Source organism: Grampus griseus, assembly GCF_964374135.1.
Source record: "Grampus griseus genome assembly, chromosome: 3".
NCBI classification, from domain to species: Eukaryota; Metazoa; Chordata; class Mammalia; order Artiodactyla; family Delphinidae; genus Grampus; species Grampus griseus.
The window spans coordinates 162183003-162200208 of NC_139019.1; the positions used below are offsets into that span (position 1 = coordinate 162183003).

General features: G+C 38.9%; 1 pseudogene across 1 annotated transcript in view; it reads right to left on the bottom strand.

Moving 5' to 3' along the window:
- Window positions 1-6114: 6114 nt before the first annotated feature.
- Window positions 6115-17206, bottom strand: part of LOC309819958 (olfactory receptor 2G3-like) — a 33262-nt pseudogene continuing 22170 nt past the window's right edge. The window contains exons 2-3 of the transcript in view: window positions 17036-17162; window positions 6115-6883 (exon numbers count right to left, since the gene is read on the bottom strand). The product of the transcript in view is annotated as an olfactory receptor 2G3-like (transcript). The remainder of the gene's footprint in view (window positions 6884-17035; window positions 17163-17206) is intronic.

Here is a 17206-nt window from a genome sequence, read left to right on the forward strand (position 1 = left end):
GCCAAAGATGAGTAGATTTATGACTGGAGGCATCTCACATTGTCATGACAGAACAGAGACAACATTTGATTACACCATCCTTACCACATGTGCAACAGAAGTCTTTACTGTCTTAGACTATATTGGGAGTAGACCTTTGGATCATGGGGGATACATCATCTGCACCCACATTAGGGATGCCTGTTTTATACATGGTAAAGATTTATTCTAAGTCTAAAAAGTTACCTCTGTGTCTTTCCATAAGAAGTCTTACTGGATCGAGTCATTATTGAAATAAACATACTAGTGGAAATCCCATTCGTCAGTGACAGGATAATGAATCGTTTTAACTGGAAAACGTCTATGTTTGAAAATCTTTTCTTTTTACAGAGTTTTATTGGAGTATAATTGCTTTACAATGTTGTGTTAGTTTCTGCTGTACAACAAAGTGAATCAGTTGTATGTATACATATATCCCCATATCCCCTCCCTCTTGAGCCTCCCTCCCACCCTCCGTATCCCACCCCTCTAGGTCGTCACAAAGCACAGAGCTAATCTCCTGAGCTTTGCAGCTACTTCCCACTAGCTATCTATTTTACATTTGGTAGTGTATATATGTCAATGCTAGTCTTTCACTACGTCCCCCTCATCATAAACAACTCTCATACTGGTATTCACAGGAAGATCTAATTGAAAAGAGAACACAAAATGGTATGATGCTATTCTTAGGGAATCCTTTAATAAAATGAATTAACAGAAGCCAGACTTAGAACAAATTAAAAAAAAATCTGAAGTAAATTCCCCTTCTCTTCCCTTTTATACTCCTCTTCAATCCCAGCTCCCTGCACCTAGCCTCCATAAGATCATTTGGACCTCTGGGATCCTGGTATGACCTATCCCTCAAAAGCCAGCTCTATCACCTCACCCAGTTCTCCTAAATCTTAAAACTCCTGCAAGCTTCCCATAAAGCACTCACCTGGTTGTTTTGATTTCTCTTTTTAAAAAGATTTTTCGGAGAGCACATTGGGTTGACCTCTAGTCCTGGGGAGTACAGATTATTTTGTAAATGCTGACAGTCAGAAGTGAATTCAGCTGAGTACTTGAGAAGCACAATAAAGCTCACTTTGCAGTCCCTTATAACTCCTAATTTCCAGGTCTTGCTAACCAGCCTCTGCCAGCTTCAGGCATTCCTATGCAATGTCCTTTGTAGAAGTATACTGTACCCCATCCCCAAAATTTCAGATCCCTTGTAAAACATCAGATCTTTAAATTATAAAACGTTTTACCTCCAGTCTCAAAAGACCCAATCAATTCAGGGCAGAATTAAAAGATTAGTTGTTATTCACAACCCCAATCATAGGGACCTTAATTGACTGCTAGAGGGTTTTCTTCCAGCCCACAATTATACTGTATCTATTAGGTAGGCCAGATGACACTCTGGGTAGACAAAACCCCTTCAGAGAGGAACAGAGGCCAGCACCTCTCCCAGTCAACCAAAGTAGAAATGACCTAAATAGAAGCTAATATTCAAGGTTCGATAGGAAAAATATTAAAGACCTTTGCCCATAAATTTAGTTGGTCTAAGGTTGAATTATGTATTCAAAAAACAAAAAGGAAAGAATCCAGAAGCTTTTGTTGAATGTTTTATACAAAATTTTTAGCAGAAAACTGCATTGAAAACAGAAGCCCAGAGCACATGAAACACTAATATCTGCTCCAGTGAGAATTTTTCACCCTGATACTGGACAGCAAATTCAAAATAACTGCAAGTGTGGTAATTGAGGATACAACTCAATTCTTTGAAAGTAGCTTCTAGGAATGTAGAAAAAAAGTTTAATAGCCACAATTCTTGCTTTACAACTTGAATATTTAGAGAAACAAAAACATAAAGCTGAAAATAATTTGAAGCCCTCTTCCTATTTGCCTCCAGACTACTGCAGATATTGTAAGAAATCAGGAGGTTGTAAGAGAAATTGTCCTGCATTTAAGAGAAGGGTTTAAGAAGCAATCCCTTTGTGCCCCAGGACTGCCAGTAGGTTCATTTTTCTCCTTCTGAGGGACAGTTCCCCCCCAAATAACAGGGTCAGCTGTTCCTCTGTTGCACCCCATAGCTTATCATTAAACCTAAAACACAGAATCAGGCACTGGATTCTTAATTGACACTGGTGCAACGTCCTCTACCATCTGCTCAGTGGAGTTGCCTCTACCTGTGATTTTGTTCAAGCAGTTGGAAACTCTGGGTAGACTATTTCATTGCCAATATTTCAGTCCACCGCAATATCTTTAGCTCCCCCACCCCCCCATAACATGCACTGGGCCATTCTAGTTTCCACCTGTTCACCAGTAAACTTCTTGGTGGAGATTTTAACGTAAATTTAATGCCGCTATAAAATGTAAGGGGAGGGGCTTTTATTTCCCTGCCCTCAGATAAAGCCTCACACTGTTACCGAATGCAAGTTCATGTGCCCAATGCACAGTGAGGCCAAACAAACCGAAACTCTCTGGAAGGTTTCAACAAAGCACTTTTAAAAGCAAGGTGAAAAAAAAAAAAAAAGCAAGGTGAGCTAGGGGTGTTTTTGGTTGTGGCAAACTTCTTGGTGTTGAACTCTTTTGTTCTTGCAGCTGTCCATGTAAGTCAGGTCATGATGTTCCTGTAACCCCCCAACAAGACAAATGCTATTCTCTGTTCTGCAACTTTTTATCTCTGTATGAATGGACTCTTAAAGGTTAGAGCCCTGAGAATAGACTATCCTGTATACTTAAGGCTATAGGCAACATTCAAAAGGTGCAGAGCCAGCATGACTAAGCACAGGCAACAAGGCACAAAGTTTAAAGTAAAGAGGAATAGATCTAATATGGAGTCAGAGTTGTTCTTCCTTGTTCCAACACCTCCTGCTTTCCTTACTGGAAAGTCAGCCTGATTTAAATCCTTCTGAATTGGATGGACCTTTAATAGATGTCCCAATAAATATCTGGGCCACACAGGCAAATGAATTTGCATTGCTACTATTGATATATGAAGTGACTGTATATGTTATATGGAAGAAAAATTAACCTTTCCATCAGTAGACTAACATGGTGTACATATTAAAAAACAAACAAACAAACAACCTTTTTCTGAATAATGAACACATTACCCATATTTATTAATCATGTATTAGAAAACTGCCTGGAGAGTACTTGTCTCTCACTGCCCTACTTCACTCTCTAGGTCTCCACTATAGACTATTTTTTTTTTAACATCTTTATTGGGGTATAATTGCTTTACAATGATGTGTTAGTTTCTGCTTTATAACAAAATGAATCAGTTATACATATACATATGTTCCCATATCTCTTCCCTCTTGCGTCTCCCTCCCTCCCACCCTCCCTATCCCACCCCTCCAGGCGGTCACAAAGCACCGCGCTGATATCCCTGTGCTATGCGGCTGCTTCCCACTAGCTATCTACCTTACGTTTGTTAGTGTATATATGTCCATGCCTCGCTCTCGCTTTGTCACAGCTCACCCTTCCCCCTCCCCATATCCTCAAGTCCGTTCTCCAGTAGGTCTGTGTCTTTATTCCTGTCTTACCCCTAGGTTCTTCATGACATTTTTTTTTCTTAAATTCCATATATATGTGTTAGCATACGGTATTTGTCTTTCTCTTTCTGACTTACTTCACTCTGTATGACAGACTCTAGGTCTATCCACCTCATTACAAATAGCTCAATTTCATTTCTTTTTATGGCTGAGTAATATTCCATTGTATATATGTGCCACATCTTCTTTATCCATTCATCTGATGATGGGCACTTAGGTTGTTTCCATCTCCGGGTCCACTATAGACTCTTTTTCAAACTGTGTGTTGCTCTTATTAACCCTTACTTTTTCAGCATGCTGAGCACAAACCAAACGCTCCCTTATGCCTGTTTACTAAACACTGGTCAGGTTAACTAATCAATCTGTTGGTTATATCAAATCTAGATAGAGCAAAAGAACCAGAACTGGTCTTCATTCCTGCTGATTGAACACCTGGTGGACTAAAGTAGAAAATATGGATGAATGACAAGCTATGGTATCCAAGACTGAAAAATAATCACTGCATTATTTTCTTCTGGTGAGTTATTTGGGACCCAGACCACCTGTATAGAAGTTCAAGGACCGGCCCTTGACCAGATAAAGACAATTAATGAAAAATGTTCTCTTTGCATTGAAAACAAACATGACCTTGGAACTTCTCTTGGTGACATACTAGGAAAATGTTGTAACAAACTGTAGATTCCACAAGTGGCAACTTCAAACCTCTCTGGGAGATTGTAAATGACTCTAGCACTACCCTTTTTGGTACAGATGTCTGCCAAATCACCAAATGATTTGGATCCTGCACAAGCCACTCTTTGTACACTCTGTACAGTGGGTATTTAAAAAAATAATTAATTGATTGATTAATTAGTTATATTATTTTTGGCTGCGTTGGGTCTTCATTGCTGCACGCGGGCTTTCTATAGTTATGGCGAGCGGGGGCTACTCTTCGTTGCGGTGCGTGGGCTTCTCATTGCGGTAGCTTCTCTTGTCGTGGAGCACGGGCTCCAGGTGTGTGGGCTTTAGTAGTTGTGGCTCATGGGCTCTAGAGCGCAGGCTCAGTAGTTGTGGCGTGCGGGCTTAGTTGCTCCGCGGCATGTGGGATCTTCCCGGACCAGGGCTCGAACTCGTGTCCCCTGCATTGGCAGGCTGATTCTTAGCCACTGTGCCACCAGGGAAGCCCTGTACAGTGGGTATTTTAACTGTTCCCCTGAATAAGCTACCAAATACCACAAACTATTGTTGATGGATTGGTCCTTTTGTCAATATACAATCTCCTAGTTTGTCTTATTTAAGAAATTCACCTGAGTTTCTACGTTGTCTGAGATTAGGATTGCCACCTCAGCATTCTTTTGTTTACTATTTATATAGAAGCTATTTCCATCCTCTCATTTTTATCCTACTTGTGTCTTGGATCTAAAGTGTGTTTCTTGTAGATGATATGTAGTTAAATTACTTTTTTTTAAAAAAATTATTGTCTCTCTCTGCCTTTTAATTGGAAATTAATTGTTTTTATTTTGGTAGTGTACCATTTAATTCTCTTCTCACTTATTTTAGTTATTTTCTTAATGTCTACCCTGAGGGTCAAAACTAACACCTTAAACTTAGAATAATCTAGTTTGAATTAATATCAACATAGTTTCTATAGTATAAGAAACTATGTAATACTACCAAAGGTAAAATAGATAGCTAGTGGGAAGCAGCCGCATAGCACAGTATCAGCTCGGTGCTTTGTGATTGTGACTGCCTAGAGGAGTGGGAAAAGGAGGGTGGGAGGGAGACGCAAGAGGGAGGGTATATGGGGATATATGTATACGTATAGCTGATTCATTTTGTTATACAGCATAAACTAACACAACATTGTAAAGCAATTATACTCCAACAAAGATGTTAAAAAAAACCCCTATGTATTAAACATATATCCTTTATATTTTTACTGTCCCAACTCTATATACTTGTGTCTATTAACATAGATTTATGTTAAAGCTTTACTCATTTGACTTTTAAATAATATAGGAAAAAAAGAGAACCTACGAACCTAAATACAATCATACTGGCTTTTATATTTATCTACATAGTTTCCTTTAGCAGCATTTATTCTTCATGACACTGAGTAGTTCTCAAGTGACATTTTTTTCAGCTTGCAGGGTTCCCTTTAGCATTTCTTGTCAGTCAGATCTGCTAATGATTATCTCCCTCAACTTTTGCTTATCGTTGGAACATCTTTATCATTCATATTTAAAGATAGTTTTACTAGATGTAGAGCCCGGTTTGACATATTTTTTTCTCTTAGTACTTTAAATATGGCATTTAAATCAGGCTTTTCAGTGCATCCTGTCCTTTGTCATTGCCAATGACAAATAAGCTGCTAATCTTATTGATGAACTATTATACGTGACAATTAGTTTTTCACTTGCTGCTTCAAGATTCTGCTTTTGTCTTTGACTGTTTGATAATATGTCCTGGCTTTGATTTCCTAGTTTATCCTAATTAGAGTCCATTGACCCTTTAGGTATGGAGATTCGTATCTTTTACCAAATTAGAACATTTTCAGCCGTTATTACTGCAAGTATTATTTTTCTCCTTTCTCCTCTCTTTTAGGCTGAATATACATGAACGTGATGGTTCTAGGGAACAGTAAGATGACCCTCAGGTGGGATGCACAAGTTCCAGTGTTTATTTGCCAGCAGAGGGCATTCCCACAACATACATGGTTGTTCAGGCATAGGAAGTAATGATGATGCAGGCTAGAATAGTAAGGATATTCAATGAGTGATCAGTGAGTGATTAACATAACATCTTCAATTCAGTTGGATCAGTGTCCACAAGGAGCTTGATAATGACCAGGACATCAAAAAGAAAATAATCCACACAGCAGTGGTCACATAGAGGCCAAACAATGGACAGTGAAGCCTGAAGGAGAGAGTTGGCAAGCCCTGTAAACAAGGACATGGCTGCAAGAAGGTGACAGATCTGTTGGTGCATGATTGTAGCAGAGTGGAGGGACCAGCAGATGACAACATAATGGTCAACAACCAATACAGTAAAAAGCACACACTCCATGGAGCCAAAAGCCAAAGCCACAGAATACTGAACAATGCAGCTTATGTAGCTGATATTCTTAACTTCTCCACAAGCTTACCATTATTTGAGGAACAATGCAGTTAGTAAAATGCATGTCCAAAATTGAGAGGTTTGGGAAGAAGAAGTACATTGGGGTGTGGAGCCTGCTATCCAGGAGGGAAATTAAGATGATGGCTGCGTTGCCTGTGAGTGTCATCATGTAGAACCCAGAAACAAAGAAAGGATGAACTCAACCTGGGGATACTCTGAGAAGTCAACTAAGATAATGTCTTCCCCTGAGATGACATTATTTTCACCATCTTCTTATTTCATAGCAACTGAAATAAAATCAAGTATTCTCTCTATATTGCCAAAACAGATGGACAAAAATTAGTCAATTTTTACATAATAGTCCCTACTAATTCATAGGTTTTTCTAACAATTCCAAACAATGAGAACTCAAATTTCCTGATGTATAAAATAATTTAAATGATTTAAATGTAAATCCAAAGTCACAAAGAATGCAAAAACTTGATGGAAGTAGCCTAAAAGTACATTAAGGTCTTTTAGGTGCTTCACTTGATCCCATTAATTAAATATTTATCTAGGAAGCCTATAGTTTCTATTTCACTTAGATATCCACTCTTAATTGGTACACTCTTGATTAGTGTAGGAAGAATGAGAGAAAATATCAAGTGATAATAAAAATGAAACGAAAACTAGGATATGGTAGTTGATGTGATAAATTAATTCGCCCTGGCAATGAGTATGATACAATAGTGACTGTGATATTAAAATAAGCAGTGAGTGTTGGACCAAACTGACACAGCCACAATGATAAAATTTTTGTATATAGTTTCAATTGGTTTCATGAAACCAATAAGGTAATTTCTTGTTTCCCTCACAAATACTAGTTTGCTTTATATTCTGTTGACATAAAACAAATAGATGACTAGTTGTTTCTTTAGCAAACATGAGGTTAGTCAAGATCAAGAAGTAACTGCATTTCCAGATTTGCAACCATGGTGAGACATGTGCATGTCCCCCACAAAAAATGGAGAGAGCTGTTTTAAATAGGGGCAAATGAAGTTGAGATAGCTCTAGTAAACAGAGTCCACTGGAAAAATTAAGAGTTTGAAGTACAGTAGCTTTTCATTGGGTAAGTTGTGACAGTTTCTTATTGGCTGAGCTCTTGAAGGAAGAAGAGGAAGTCTTTTTCGTTTTGGGCTCTGTTATTTTTATAGGTGTGAAAAGCTTCCCTGCCTGACATCCAGACTATCTTAAGTGAGATTTCCTTTTATTATTTCTTGACAATTTCTCCCTTTTGATCAAGATTGTTCTCTGAAAGCATCACTGATTGAGAGTCAGGTTTTCTGGTTCCAGTGACTTTTTATCCCTCAATGCAAAGAAGGACATTCCTGGATATACTGTCCTACATCAAATGGAAATTGCACAGATTTGAAACCTATTGACGTTCACATCTGAATCACAGGGAGTTGTAAGAAGAAGAACGCTGAAGTACTTATTATGTGAAGTCCCTAAGTTAACAAGATTACAGAGATTGGTGATCATCTTTAGCATTGTGTCATCATCAAAGAGGAACTTCCAACAGACCTGGTCTATATATCTTGGGAAAGCTATCTCATCAGATGTCAGCTGCTTCAGTTCTGGGAAATCTTTGCTTTCAGGTCAACAGATGGCTGTCAGTTTGAGTCAAAGTTTCGTGCTTTCTTTAGGTGTGTTTGTGAATCCAAGAGTCTATTTCCTGAAATTTGGTGACACAAAGGTTGGTTATCAGTACCTGATAGAAGCCTTACAAGCGAGTTTGAAGATAGTCCTTCTGGAGCAGCTGTCCCCAACTTTTTTGGCACCAGGGACCGTTTCATGGAAGACAATTTTTCCACAGACGGATCGGGGGCAGGGGGATGGTTCAGGCGGTAATGCGAGTGATGGGGAGCGGCAGATGAAGCTTCGCTTGCTCGCCCACCCGCCGCTCACCTCCTGCTGTTTGGCCTGTTCCTAACAGGCTGCGGACCGGTACTGGTCTGTGGCCCGGGGGTTGCGCACCCCTGTTCTGGAGATTTCATTTCTAAAATCCCCAAATATCCAGGTTGCAAGTGTGAGGCTTAAGACATTTGTCTCCCATGAGTGCACTGTGAAAAGATCGCTTTACCAAAACATGCTTACTTTTAGTAGAAGAAATTAGGACTTCACAATATTGGAGTACCTCTCCATTTAGCAGTTGTGGGTCAAAAGAGGCAAGAGTCAAGTGCATTGGGTATCCTGTGGCTATCTCAAACAATGAGCATTTATGAGTTCCAAGAGGAGAATTTATAGCAATGCTTTTGGCCAAGTTATTTGGAGGGCCTCTACAATTTTCCAATTGGGACTTCATGCCTTCACCTAAACCAGAGGAATGAGGGTAGTAAGTGCAGTGACAGTTTTGTAAAACTTACCAAACAGCACAGATGTGTTGAAGTACTTGACCACTAAAAAGGATTCTTTGTCCTTTATGCAGTTAGAGAAGAGTTTCCCAGGTGGGGACAACCTTTTCCTAATGGTTTTAAGCCACAAAAGAGGGAGTAACCTGCCTGCAAGGGAAGGCTTCAGTTCAGTGTTGAACAGGCCATGACTAAAACATATTTATATCCACAAGACTGGGGAAGTTGTATGAAATTCATGTGCCAGACCTCAAATGGTTAATTAATCAGTTTAAAAAATCAGGAAACAGTATGAGCAAGCTTCCCTGGGTTGAGCTTTGGACAAGTGGATCAACTGAGTTAGGCATTTTTGCAGGATTTTAAATAATTCCCCACAAATATTGATTCATGAACATTGTTATCTTGTCAATAAACCTATGGTTTAATGCAGGCACAGGGGTGAGGAATGAGAATTTTAGAGTGTTAGGTCCAAACCTAGTTTTCTCTTTTATCAAACCAACAGTTGTTGAATTTCCATCTTGCTTTTCCTTTTCTGAGGATCACTGCTTCTCTAGTGAGATTTTCTGTGTTGTAATTTAGAGAAATATCCCTTTGGACCATGAGAGTTTTGGCTGCTGTTGGGTCCTTAAAGGGCAGCATTCCTTGTGAAAATGTCAGCAAGGTGATATCCCTAGCTTTCAGAGAGTCAAGTTTAGGATGACCTGAAATATTAATAATAGCTGAAGTGTCAGTTTGAAGTGCTGCATCCAATGATTCCTGAACATAGGGGCCATTTAAAATTTTATTTTCCCTGGAAGTAAGGAGTCACATTGCTTCTAAAACTTTCCAAAATCATGAGCCACTCCAAAAGCTTATGTACTATCAATATAGACATTGGCAGTTTTGTCCTTGGCTGAAGTACAAAACCATATCAGAGTACATAATTCAGCCTCTTTGGGAAAAGTAGTCATAGGTAAAGGTGCTGCCTCAGCAGTATCAATGGAAGTTGCTGTAGCATAGGGAGAACAATATTTGCCATTATTGCCTTTTAAATAAGAATCTTTGGTGAGCCATGAGAAATTGACTTCATTGGTGATGGAGGTGAGAAGACTAGCAGGGTTAAAGTGATTAAAACATCAACAAGAAAAATATGGTAGACACCTATTTTTTCAGCCAGGGTTTGAGTGTCCTGGTAGGGTCATTGCTCTTGCCCTTTGGTAGCTTGGCTGCTAGTCAGATCGAGGATGAAGCAGAACAGTTCTTTAGAAGTGACCACACAAACAACTGGGCAGTTTCGGCATGTACATCCCAATTCTGGTTTAATTATCAACATGTTACAAATATCCTATATGTTTATAGAACTATTAAGAGGCTAGGTATTCCTGACAGGACAAGAAAAAGAAGATGGAAACACTTGGGGTGGAAGATTGAAGATTTAAATGGTGGTCAAGACAAGATGGTGGAGTAGAAGAACCTTGAGCTCACCTCCTCTCACGAGAACACCAAAATCACAACTAATGGTGGAACAACCATCAATAAAAAAGACCAGAGCCTACCAAAAAGATATTCTACATCCAAAGACAAAGAAGAAACCACAGTGAGATGGTAGGAGGGGCACACTTGCAATATAATCAAGTCCCAACCCCCATAAGTGTGCAACCAACAAACTGGAGAATAATTATATTGCAGAAGTTCTCCCATAGGAGTGAGGGTTCTGAGCTCCATGTCAGGCTCCCGGCCTGAGTGTCTGGCAATGGGAGGAGGAGCACCCAGAGCATTTAGCTTTTGAAGGCCAGTGGGTCTTGATGGCTGAAGCTCCACAGGACTCCACTCTTGAAGGGCACACACAAGGTCTTGCATGCACAAGGACCCAGGGCAAAAGCAGTGACTTCATAGGAGCCTGGACCAGACCTAGTTGGTATTGGAGGGTCTCCTGGGGAGATAGGGGCCAGCTGTGGCTCTCTCTGGGGTCATAAAAGCTGGTGGTAGACATAGCAGGGAGCATTCATCTATGTGAATTCTGGCTGGAGGCAGACATCTTTGGTACTTGGCACCAAGACCTGGCCCCTCCAACAGTCTGTAGGCTCCAGTGTTGGGATGCCTTAGGCCAAACAAAAAAAGGGTGCAAACACAACCCCACCCATCAGCAGAGAGGCTGCCTAAAGACTTCCTAAGCCCACAGCCACCTCTAGACATGCTGCTTGACATGGCCCTGTCCACCAGATGGCCAAGAACCAGCTCCAACTATCAGTGGACAGGCACCAGCCACTTCCACCAGGAAGCCTGCACAAGCCTCTAGACCAGCCTCACTCATTGGGGGACAGATACCAGAAGCAAGAAAACTATAGTCCTGCAGCCTGTGGAACTGAGTTCACAAACAGTTCAGAACCAATCTTGGCATCAGATGGTCCCTGGACCTTGGGTGATGAGAAGGTAGTGTACTGCTGGATATATATGACATCCCCTACAGAGGACCACTTCTCCAAGGTTGAGAAGCATAACTAACCTTCCACATATATAAACATACAAGTAGAAATTTAGACAAAATGAGAGAGCACAGGAATGTGTTCCAAACAAAGGAACAAGATAAAACCCTGAAGAAAAACGAAGTGACATGTAGATAAGCAATCTACCTGAGAAAGTGTCAGAGTAATGATCGTAAAGATGATCCAAGAACTTGGGAGAAGAATGGATGCACAGAGTGACAATTTACAAGAAGTTTTCAACAAAGAGAAAACATAAAGAACAATCAGAGTTGAAGAATATAAGAACTGAAACGAAAAATACACTAGAAGGAATCGACAGCAGAATTAATGAGGCAGAAGGACAGATAAGTGAGCTGGAAGACAGAGTGGTGGAAATCACTGCCATGGAACAGAATAAAGAAAAAAGAATGCAAAGAAATGAGGACAGTTTAAGAGACTTCTGAGACAATGTCAAACACCAACATTCACATTATAGTGGTCCCAGAAGGAGAAGAGAGACAGATAGGGTCTGAGAAAATACTTGAAGAGATAATAGCTGAAAACTTCCCTAACACAGGAAAGGAAACAGTCACCCAAGTTCAGGAAGCACAGAGAGTCCCATACAGGATTAACCCAGGGAGGAACATGCTGAGACACATAGAAATCAAATTGACAAAAAGTAAAAATAAAGTGAAAATATTAAAAGCAACAAGAGAAAAGCAACAAATGACATACAAGAGTATTCCCATAAAATTATCAGCTGATTTTTCAGCAGAAACTCTGCAGGACAGAAAGGAGTGGCATGATATATTTAAAGTGATGAAAGGGAAGAACCTACAACCAAGAATACTCTACCCAGCAAGGCTCTCATTCAGATTTGACAGAGAAATCAAAAGTTTTAGAGACAAGCAAAAGCTAAAGAATTCAGTAACACCAAATCAGTTTTACAACAAATGTTAAAGGAACTTCTCTAAGAGGAAAGGAAAAGGCCATAACTAGAAACAAGGAAATTATGAAATGGGAAAGCTCTCCAGTAAAGGCAAACATAGAATAAAAGTAGGAAGTCATCCACACACAAATATGAAATCTAAACCAGTAATCATGAGAGGAGGAGAGTACAAATGCAGGATATTTGAAATGCATTTGAAATTGAGATCAACTTAAAACATATATATGTATACATATACACATATATATACATGTTACATACATATATACAGCACTATATATATGTGTGTGTGTGTATATATATATATATATAGACTACTATATCAAAACCTCAAAATCTATAATAGATATACAAACAAGAAAGAAAATAGAATCCAAACACAACACTAATGATAGTCATCAAATCACAAGAGAAGAGAATAAAAGAGGGAAGGAAGAAAAAAGGCCTACAAAAACAAATCCAAAACATTTAACAAAATGGCAATAAGGACATACATACTGATAATTAACCTTAAATGTAAATGGATTAAATACTCCAACCGAAAGGCATAGATTGGCTGAATAGATACAAAAATGACCCATATATATGCTGTCCACAAGAGACCCACTTCAGATCTAGGGACACATACAGACTGAAAGAGTACCCCGCTAAGATCCACCTTGTTGACTATCAAGTAAAATAAAAGAACATATTCTAGAGGAAATAATATCCATAGGACCAAAAAAAAAATGCCACCAGAAAGCCTGCTCTTCTAGGGGAAAGTGCAGTGAAACACAGTATGTTTGTAATAGACGTTCTGTTCCCCTGCACAGAGGTGCTTGCTATACACCTATCACACTCTAAAGAAATATTAGAATGCTTTAGTAAGACATGTACAAAGTTTCAAATAAATACATTAAGTGCAAAAAAAGTTGTTGATATTTACTCAAACGTGGGTGTTTCAATATTCATTTATGTAACAAATTGCTGGCCACAGGTGTTAGTTTCTGCAAAAATCCCCTGGTCAATAATGTGTTAATGCAAACTCTTTATTATTCAAATCCTAGCCGGAAGGAATGACAAAGAGCAAAGGGCAAAACATAGAAATTCACATGAGACTATATACACTATGATATTTACAAATTTATGCCATCTTTTACTAGCAAGGAAAATGAAACAAGGCTTTTCTAGCCAAAACAAGAGTAGATTTTCTCATAAGAAGGATGGACTATATATGGGTAAGGAATATCCAATACCTGGCACTACAGGAGGCCAGTACGAAAATCCCAACAAATACCAAAATGTCACTTATCAATAGCCCCACACAAAACAATCAAAACATAAAAATTAAACCAACCTGCATATTAGAAATACATGTCAATTCAACCATGGAACAAACAGGCTTCAAAATGAAGAGAAAAATGTTAATTGATTTAAGGACAAAACAATACCTGTTAATCATTAAGTAGTATTGCTTACAGAGTACTTACAGAATTCTCTCACTTCAGTGTTCATTTTTGAACGTGTAAGTAGTAAATATCCAGTCGAGAGATCCCCTTTAAGAATGAGGCACTGATAAAGACAATATAACTCTAAAAATTATTCTTTCATGTTATTTTTTTCTGGAACATTATACATGGATTAATTTGTATCAGGCTTTCTCAGATTTCTTACACATACAGGGTTTCTTTCCAGTGGGAGTTTTCACATGTAAGAATGAAGGCCAACTGATGTTTTCCCCACATTGCTTACATTCAAGAGAGGTTTCTATTAAGTATGAGATCTTTCATGCCTTCGAAAGGAATTGGGTCGACTGAAGGCTTTCCCACATTCTCTACATTTGTAGGGTTTCTCACCAGTGTGTATTCTCATGTGCCCTCGAAAGGTAGTGCGATAAATGAAGGCTTTCCCACATTCTGTACATTCATAAGGTTTCTCTCCAGTGTGAGTTTTTTCATGTGTTCGAAAGGATGTGTAACAACTGAAGGCTCTGCCACATTGCTTACATTCGTAGGGTTTCTCTCCTGTGTGAGTTCTTTGATGTATTCGAAATGAACTGGGAAAATTGAATGCTTTCCCACATTCCTTACACTTATAAGGTCCATCTCCAGTGTGCATTATCATGTGTGTTCGAACACTTGAGGGAGAAATGAAGGCTTTCCCACATTCTTTACATTTATAGGGTTTCTCTCCAGTGTGCTTTCTCACATGTCCTTGAAAGGTTGTGCGATAAATGAAGGTTTTCCCACATTCTGCACATTCATAGGGTTTCTCTCCAGTGTGAGTTCTTTCATGTATTCGAAAGGAACTGGGCCAACTGAAAGTTTTACCACACTGTTTACATTCATATGGTTTTTCTCCAGTGTGAGTCCTTTCGTGCGATCGAAACGAACTGGGACAAATGAAGGCTTTCCCACATTCCTTACATTTATAAGGTCCATCTCCAGTGTGTGTTATCATGTGTGTACGAATGCTTGAAAGAGATATGAAGGCTTTACCACATTCCTTACATTCATAGGGTTTCTCGCCAGTGTGAATTCTTTCATGTATTCGCAAACCTAGAGGAGAACTGAAGGTTTTCTCACATCGTTTACATTCATATTGTTTCTCTGCAGTGTGAATCCTTTCATGTCTTCGAAAGGAACTGGGACAACTGAGGGCTTTACCACACTGCTTACATTCATAGGGTTTTTCTCCAGTGTGACTTCTTTCATGTATTCGCAAACCTAGAGGAGACCTGAGGGATTTACCACACTGTTTACATACGAAGGGTTTCTCTCCAGTGTGAGTTCTTTCATGTGCTCGAAATGAAGTGGAACAACTAAAGGCTTTTCCACATTCCTTACATTTATAGGGTCCTTCTCCAGTGTGTGTTATCATGTGTCTTCGAAAGGTTGTGAGCCATGTGAAGGCTTTACCACATTCCTTACATTCATAGGGTTTCTCTCCAGTGTGAGTCCTTTCATGTCTGTGAACAGATTTGCGGTAACTGAAGGCTTTCCCACATTCCTTGCATTTATATGGCTTCTCCTCATCTTCATGATACTCATATGGTTTGTGTCCACTGTGAGATCTGATGTGTCTATTAAGGAATGAATGACGCATGAAGACTTTCCCACACACATTACATTCACATGGTTTTACTCCAGAAAGAGTTTCCTGGTTCAGATTAAGATTTGGAATCTGGCTGACAGTTTCTCTATCTTGATTACCTTCTTTGCTTTCACAGAGTTTTTCTACCATATGACTTCTGTAAAAAATGAGAAATTATTAATGATTTCTTTACCAATTTCACATTTATTAGTAGGGTATTAGAATTATATTTTTATATTTTATAGCAAAAGTGAAGGTTTTTTGCCCTTTCTGAACTTTTTGAGGGTGATTTATACTGAAAGCTCTGTAAGAGGACTTGACATAGCTATTATGAGAACAGTAATATTAATATATTGGGTTTCTTAATATTGTTTCCAAAAACACTGGACATCTATGTCATGTTTAAGTAAATGTTTTCGGTGAAAAAAATTTAAGGATAACTTTGAAGCTGGGGTTGTTTTTTCGTTTATTTTAAAAAGTTTATGACATACCAGGATTCTCATGTGGCACACTGCTATCTACTGTGTGTGACTCACCTTAGTCTTCTCCCTTGGGTTTTGTACCAATCTTCAATGTTATGATTGTCCCATTTTTTTCCTAAAATGCAGACCCAGAAAAATAATGCAAATTATTGGAAATTATAGAAAAATATTAGATTCTAGGTCCACGATGAGCTGTGACCATGCTTAGTTTATTTACCAATGTACAGCAGTCCCCCCTTACCCCCAGTTTTGCTTTCTGTGGTGTCAGTTACCTACGGTCAATTGCAGTCTGAAAATACTAAACTGTGCTCCCTTCCAAGTAGTATGATGAAATCTTGCAACGTCCTGCTCTGTCCTGTCCAGGATGTGAATCATCCCTTTGTTCAGTGTATCCATGCTGTATATGCTACCTACCCATCAGTCACTTAGTAGCCATCTCAGTTTTCAGATCACTGTGGTGGTACTGCAGTGCTTGTGTTCAAGTAATCCTTATTTTAATTAATTATGGCCCCAAAGCGCAAGAATAATGATATTGGTAATTAGGATATGCCAAAGAAAAGTTATAAAGTACTCCCTTTAAGTGAAAAAATGAAAGTTCTTGATTTAAGGGAAGAAAAAAATCATACACTGATGTTGCTAAGATCTATAGGAAAGATGAAACTTCTATCATGAAATTTTGAAGAAGGAAAAAGAAATTGATCTTAGTTTTGCTGTCTCATCTCAAACTGCAAAAGTTATGGACACTTAACACTTATGCATGTTAAGTTCATGTCTATTATACGTGTTCTGTTCTTAGTTATCATTATCAATCTGTTACTGTGCACCAAATTTCTAAATTAAATTTATTATCATAGGTATGTATGTATAGGATTCAGTACTATCTGCAGTTTCAGGCATCCACTCGTGGTCTTGGAATGTATCCCCTGCAGATAAGGGGGGACTACTGTATTCCTTTTCCATATTCCACATCTTGGAACAGTGTTGATGGGCAAGAAATACTTGTTCTCTAACTGAAGAAGTGAAGGAATGTTGTCATGCTTACCTATTGAGGCCAGGTTCCTCAAGGTTTCCTGCATCACATCTCTGTAAAGTTTCTTCTGCGAAGGATTCAGTAAAGCCCACTCCTCCTGGGTGAAGTTCACAGCCACATCCTCGAAGGTCACTGAGTCCTAAAACATCCCAAATATGTTTCCAGTAAGATGTGTGAATCTGA